Here is a 7,769-nt window from a genome sequence, read left to right on the forward strand (position 1 = left end):
CTAGAGTAGCATTGGCCGTTTTAAGGATTTATTGACTATTACTTCACCTCATCCTTGATTCTGCTTCAAAATATTAGTCACTTTGACTAATTCTATGTTGTGCTCCTATATGCTCCCTTGCCAAACTATTTTATTCTAGTATGATCCATACTTTTCTCAATCTATTAGATCTGATCTCACTCTTGTGCTTGCGACATCTTTGTAGATGCCCCCTGACCATAACCTTTTTGTCTTCCCCCTTCCGTCATTAAATCACTACCTTTTGACTATCTTTATTCCCTTAGTATTGACATGCTCATACCATTAGATTCTTCAATACTCTTGTTTCAAATACTTGCCTTTAAATTTCTACTGCTTACTTAAATATTTCAATTTATATATCCATGACCTTCTTGTCTTTTGAGACCCTTTCCTCTTCTGTTGTTAAGTTGTTGTCTTTCGGCAATTTCTTGTCTCTTGGTATTGGTATGCTCATCTCCTTGAAATCTCTCATACTCTCATTTTTATGTTTACCTTTATATCCCAAGGTCTGGTTAAGATATTTTATATTACTTGTCCTTGACCACCCTTGTTTCTTGACGATCCATGAGCGGTCATTTTATTTTGCACATCCTTGGCAATCTCGTTAATTCCTTGTAACTTCCTTCAGTAATGAATTATTTACTTCAACTCTTCTGTCGGAACCTCACTTATCTTATCCTTGTTTGTTTTCTCCACTTCGTCACTTCGCGAGTCTTGCCCTAACTCTATCCTTGGTTATGCTTTTCACGATTATCTTCTTTACCCTTGTCACCTCTATATCTTACCTTGATGCTTATGTTATACCTGTCCTTTAAAACCTTCTCTCTTCCATCTCAATCTTATAGTTGTATTTTACCTATTTTCCATTGGTCGTATCATCTTCCTTGTCACTTGCGAGTTTTCAACTCCATCCTTTGTTGTGCTCCTGTTGGGTATTACCTGTACCTTTCTCATCTCTCGATCTTACCTTGGTGACTACATTATGTTTGTTCTCTAAAATCTCCAATATCCTATCCTAGTTTGAAAGCAGTGTTTTACTTATCTTACCCTTAGCAATATCCTCTTCTTTACCGTGTGGAAGCCTGGACGTAACTCCATTCTTTGTTGTACTCATACCACTGGCTCTCTAACGCCATCATCTTTTATCTCGTACCCTTGTCCGTTATCGCATTTGACCCTTGCGATATTTATCTCTTCTACTTAAACGCTTACCTTGAACTTATCCTTTAGAAGCCTCCACTTTCTTTTAACCCAGTTTGAGAGCTGTGAGTTACCAATCTGTCCGTTGATTTCTTTTTACTCCTTGTTGCCTTACAAGTTTTGTCTTAATTCCATCCTTTGTTGTGTTTTTATTTACTATCACCATCACCTTCTCATCCATCGATCCTGCCCCAATACTCCTCTTTATTCCGGCTCTTTAAAAAATCTCCTCTCTTCCACCTTAATTGGAGAGGGGCAGTTTACCTATCTGGCCCTTGGACGTACCCTCTCCTTTTCCATTTGCAGGTCCTGTCTTAACTTCATCCTTTTTGGTACTTATATCCCCTGTTCTTATGCCCATTTACCACCCCTTATTCATCATTGTCTGTTATCACCTTTAATTCTTGTAATATCCATACCCTTACCTTCATGTCACTTTGAACTTACCTTTTAAAGCCTCCTCTTTTCCATCCTTGTTCGGGGATAATGCCTCCCCCACTTCACCATTGGTTGCTTCCTCTTCTTTGACGCCTTGCAAGTTTTGTCTAAAATACATCCTTTGTTGTAAGTTTGTCCGTTATCACCATAACCCTTGTCATCCATTAATCTTTACCTTGATGCTTATCTTGTACCTGCATTTTAAAGCTGCTTCTCCCATTTCAGTTCAAAAGTGTTGTCTTATCCACCCGCTCTTGTTTGTTCCCTTTTCCCCGGTTGCGCTGCAAGCCTGGCCTTAACTCGATATTTTGGTGTGCTTTTGCTGGTTACCTCCCTTACCTTGCTAATATCTAGATCCTTCCATGATGCTTATCCTATGCCTACCTTTTGAAATATCATCTTTCCCATCTCGATTTGAGAATGGTGTTTTACCTATCCTGACCTTGGTTGCATTTTCTCCCTTGCCGGTTACAATTCTTGCTTTAGCTTCATCCTTTATTATGCTCATGCCCCATCCTGCATGTCTTACCACCCTCCTTGTCTTTTGACGGCTTTAAAGTAGTTATTCCCTTTTCAAGAAAGACCCCTATCTAGTTAACATTAACGTATAGCAACGAGATGTTTGTTGTTGTATGCTTGTGATGTTTGTCTTTGTGTGATGACTGATTTGCTTATTTGCGATGAGTGTTGTTGTGTTGTGGCCCTTGGTCCGCAATGACATCAGTTTACTAGTTGGGTGCTCTCCCTTTTCTCTCTTTAATCCATCTATGCTTACCTTTTCTATCTTACCTTTTCTATCTATACCCTTTCCTCTTACACCTGCCTGGTTAGCATCATACAAGCTCTCTTAATCAGTTCAGATCAGAGTCAGCACCATCTTCACCAAGTGCGTATCAACGCTCCTATTAAGGGGGTTAGCCGCTAATCCCGATGAAGACAATGATATCAACATTAACCAACTAGATCAGAGTGGTGTAGCTGAAGCATGTGTGGGTCCTAACTCACAAGTCCAAGGGATCCTCTAGAATTATCTCAGTGGACCGTGAACATCTGAAGGTCAAAGCAACAAGTGCACAAATTAAAGTTGCCAGAGTCAAAGTTGAGTTACAAGAAGCCATGAAAGACCGATGAACCAATCTCATTTTTCTTGCTAGCCTCTTCTTGAATCTTGAGGGCGAGATTCCTGTTAAGGGGGTCAGATCTGTAACACCCGAAATTTGGGGGTATAAAATTTCTTTTCTAATATCCACCAAATTCAGGTATTACCCTCTCTTTTCCTTAATTTTCTTTTCTTTTTCCTAGATAGTGGGGAGTTCTGTTGTTTTGCATATTTATAAGTTTAGTAAAATAAAACCATAAAGGAATAATGATTGTTGCATCATGCCGGAATACATCTATTTTTGTATGAGGTGTTGCTTTGATGTGCATCTATCTAAAATCGTGAGTGTGGTTGAATTTGAATTAAAACTAGACCAAGTTTCAAATAAAGAGAAGAGAAAGAAATAAAAGAAAGAAGAGAAGATAAAGAAAATAGGAGAGAAAACGAAAAAGGCCCATCCCTCCCTTCCTTCCTGGCCAGCCCAGCTCGCCACCCTGGCCCACCAGGCCAGCACCCCCCTCGGCCTACCCGCGACCCTCTTCGCGTCCCGCGGCCCAGCGCGCCGCGCAGCCCACCTCGCGCGTGCCGCACCCCTGCCCACCCGCTCGGCCCCGTAGGCGCGCTCGCGTAGCCCAGCCGCTGCCCTGTGTCCCCAGCCCAGCGTCCTAGACGCATGCGCGCTGGCCCACGCGCTCACCCAACCCTCGCTCGCTCGCCTGCCCGCGCAGCCGCACGCGCGCCGCCCACTCGCGCCCCCAGCCGCATGCTAGCAGCCAGCCACACGCGACCATGACGCCCTGCGCGCGGCAGCCGCGTTTCCTGCCGCCGACTACGACCACGTCGCGCAGACGTGTGGCTGCTCATGACCCTGCCTGCCCCTACAGTCTTCTCTCTAGACGTAGTCTCTCCCCTCTCTCCCTCACGAACCGCTCCCAGCCGCCCTGTTTTCTCTTAGCAGCCCGCGCGCTCATCGTCGTCGTCGCGTCTCGACCTCGCCACTGTCACCGAATCGCCCGGAGCAGCCTCGCCCCACTGTCATCGGTCGTCCCGTGGTGAGCCCTCCCCTCCCATCTCTCTCTACCTCTCCCCTCCATGCGATCGTCCGGCCGTGGCTCGGTAGCCGGCCCGGCGCGCAGCCCGCCTGCTCGGCGGCATGTAGCTTGCTTGCGCGACGTCCGTGCAGGTCGGCGGGGCCCCTGTGTGCGGCAGCGGTCGACCCGACCCTCGTCGGCGTTGCCTAGTGGTTAGCCCGGCGGCTCGGCTCCGAGCGCGCTCGTCCTCGTTAAGTAGTGTCCGGGATAGCCTGTGCGCTGCTGACCTTCGTCCCGTCGTGTTGTGCGCCTTGCCAGTGCTGCTGTGTAGAGCCACCCGGCGTGTCGTCGTTGCATCGTCGACGCATTAGTAATCTTGTTTCACTGTATCGCACGTTTTGGATAATCAATTACACTTTTGTTTAACTAACGTTAATTAATTAGACCTTTTAATTAAACTAATTTGTAGTAGTTAACTTACGCTTTATAAATCCGTGTCAAACAATAATAACTCAAACGTTTTGCCCTAATGTTCGTTTAATATAAATGCGACATTTATTTAGTTTATCTCGTGTATCGCGCGCACGTGTTGCACGTGGTTAGTGCTGATCCGTGTGTCGTTCGCACGTCGTCGCTGTGCTGTTCGCGTCGTTCGCGCGTGCCACGAGCATTGTTTCGTGTATGTCGCGCGCATTGCCGCACGTATTATTAAATGGTTCCGCGTTAGCTGCTCGTATTAACTAAGTAATTAATTCTCGTTCAATTGTCGACTAATAAAGTAATTGTTCAATCGGAAACAAATTGATAATCTTAGTCATACTAAGTATATGTTCATGTGATTGTGCTAATTCAAAGTATCTTAATTTATGTTTGACGAAATGTCGGTTAAGTGTTTCTGCCTATCGCGTTCGTTCTGAATTAATTCTTTAGTCATTACGGATTCTACGTAACAACTTATAGATGTCGAGTTTATAATGTGCTTTCTATTCGGGTTAGGATTCAGATTAAAACTGGAAGGGACGTTTCTTTGAAGAACCTCCCGTAAAAGAATTTCGCTAATTAACATGGAAATATAGTTTTACGCGTTTAATCATAATTCAGTAGTATTCGTAGGACGCGTCGTTCATCAGCCACAAATTGTTACGTTATTTAATATACTAGATATATGTCCGTGCATTGCTACGGAATCAATATATCCATTTATAAACATAGTTGTTTAATAAATTAAATTATTTGAAAGGAATCAAAGTTATATGATATGATCATTTTAGAATTTGCATGATTAAGAGAGCTGACACAATCAGATAAGGACATGAACACATATGAAATTTTACCAGTTATATTTACCAGTCATCCATGAAAATTTAAAATGGCAAAGATGTCATATATAGAAAACAAAAAAAACAAGAAACTACCAATATACTCACTATCGGAAACTTCACACAAACAACATCATATCCCATACATCAACTTCCTACCTCAACTCCACATTCACTCCCTGTCTGCCATGCTAGAATTAAGAAACACCTTCAGCACAAAGCACGGAAAACAAATCAAGTAATCTAAGCCATTGGGTTAGTCATTAGTGTTTACCGGTACAACGAAAAAATGTGCCATCATGTTTGGTGACTTGCGCAGTAGCCATCACGACTGTCGCAACACACGAGCCAAAGAGCCTGTACAATGGCCATACGCTGCAAGGACACACAAATTATTTGATCAAATATACAACATAAAGTCTATACCAACAACCTCGCATAGTGGAACATCACATAATAAGTGGAAAACATCACATAATAAAATTAGTGTTGCGGTTTAGATCAGGCAGGACATACGGTTGCTATTTGTACTAAAATAAACTCTCTACATCACCGTAGCCAGGAAGACCATCCACCCAATCCCACTTGCCACTGCTCTCCATCTCATCTTCCTCCCACATTGCAAGCTTCCCGCGCACTCGCTTACCTCCGAACCACACCTTCCCATCGCCTTTGAAAACTTTGACCTTATTGTTACCCCTGGCAGCAGCAACCGGTATGGCGCCTCCCTGCGAGGCAGCCTCGCATAGGCCAGTGAAGCAGCGGTACATATTGGGCGGCATGTGCCCAGCTTCCTCCCACTCCATGGTGGCCAGATCTAGGCGGAGTATTAAGACCGTGGAGCATGATGCGTCCATGGCGAAGGAGGACCTGAGCCCGCCGATCATAAGGACCTAGAGGCCGCCGGCCCCAGCCAGGAGCCGGGGACGCTTGAGGACCTTGAAGACGTCTCCCCACGCCGCTCGCTCCACGGGCGCCCAGCCCCCCGTGAGCATGGCAAGCGGGCAGGAGAAGAGCTTCCACTGGCTGCGCCACGGTGTGCCGACATCACAGAGCACGAAGACGGCGTCGGAGGCCAGTATGGGGCTCCACGGCTTGGACGGCTGAGAGAGGGGATGCTTCATCCACTTGGCGGATCCGGAGGGGGTGTAGGATAGCGCGGCGAGCTCGGTGAGGACGAGCACCGTGTCGGCGAGGGCGGTGCCGTGGCGCGCCCAGGCGGATCTGAGCTGGGGCAAGAGGGTCGCGTCGACAACCTCGACCTCAAGAACGCCGGCCTGGCGAGGACGCTCCCGCCGTCGCTCCCCTCGCTCACGGCGCTGCGCGACCTCAGTCTTCAGGGGAACAGCCTCTCTGGCGCGCTCCCGTCCTTCCGGGGCATGGCGTCCCTCCGGCGGCGAAAATGGCGGATGCAAAAATCCTGGCGTTCGCGGGCGGGCGGGCGGGGTAGGGAGGCGGGGCAGTCTACACTCCTATCTTAATAGTTAGTAGAGATTATGCGTCACAAAACCTGTTTTGACTCGTTTCGGTCGCGCCAACTCTGTAATAACGTCACATTCTTATTAGTAACATTGTTTGGTCGCGACACATGTTTTATGTAATTAATGAATTAATTGTTTACCTCTTGGTTATTAAAATAACTAATTTATAGTTTTAATTTACAATTTATAAATACATGTTAATGTGATTAGTGACTACACAAATGTTTTAATGTAATACTTATTTAGTATAATCGCGTTATCTGTTAGCGATTATCACACATCGTCGCGTGCCGTTCGCGTGGGTCACGCGCCTTGCCGCGCGTCGTTCACGCGCGGTGCTGCTTCGCGTGTTGTCGCGTGCTGTTTCGCGCGCTGCTGCGCGTTGTTCGCGCATATCGCACATGTTGTTCGTCCGCTTCGTCGCACATCGCTCGCGCGTGCCGTCGCGCGCTGTTCGCGTGTGTCGCACGATGTCTGCGCATGATAATAAATATTTTGCCACTTATAAACACCCATGTTAGTAACGTTAATTCGTCAAGTTATATATGTTAGATTATTTATTAAACTAATATTTCAATTAGATTAAATGTGGTGTTTATCTCGCGCTTTTATAATAAACATTAACCTGGCTAATATTAGCTTAACTTATTTTGATTTATTTAATAGGTGTATTTAGTTTTCTCGTCTGTCGCGCGTGCTGTTCCGCACGTGGTGGCGTGTTGTTCGCGCGCCGTTCGCGCTGGTCGCGTGAAAGTCATCTAGAGGGGGGGTGAATAGGGTGAATCTGAAATTTATAAACTTAAGCACAACTTCAAGCCGGGTTAGCGTTAGAAATAGAAATGAGTCCGAGAGAGAGGGCGCAAAACAAATCGTGAGCGAATAAAGAGCGAGACACGATGATTTGTTTTACCGAGATTCGGTTCTTGCAAACCTACTCCCCGTTGAGGTGGTCACAAAGACCGGGTCTCTTTCAACCCTTTCCCTCTCTCAAACGGTCACTTAGACCGAGTGAGCTTCTCTTCTCAATCAACCGAAACACGAAGTTCCCGCAAGGACCACCACACAATTGGTGTCTCTTGCCTCGATTACAAATGAGATTGATCACAAGAAGAATGAGAAAGAAGAAAGCAATCCAAGCGCAAGAGCTCAAATGAACACGACAAATCACTCTCTCTAATCA

At 45.8% G+C, this 7,769-nt stretch overlaps 1 pseudogene; it reads right to left on the minus strand.

The window, feature by feature from the left end:
- Positions 1–5,638: 5,638 nt before the first annotated feature.
- Positions 5,639–7,017, minus strand: LOC103648595 (SKP1-interacting partner 15-like; annotated as a pseudogene).
- Positions 7,018–7,769: the final 752 nt, after the last annotated feature.

The sequence above is a fragment of the Zea mays genome, chromosome 2, assembly GCF_902167145.1.
Source record: "Zea mays cultivar B73 chromosome 2, Zm-B73-REFERENCE-NAM-5.0, whole genome shotgun sequence".
NCBI classification, from domain to species: Eukaryota; Viridiplantae; Streptophyta; class Magnoliopsida; order Poales; family Poaceae; genus Zea; species Zea mays.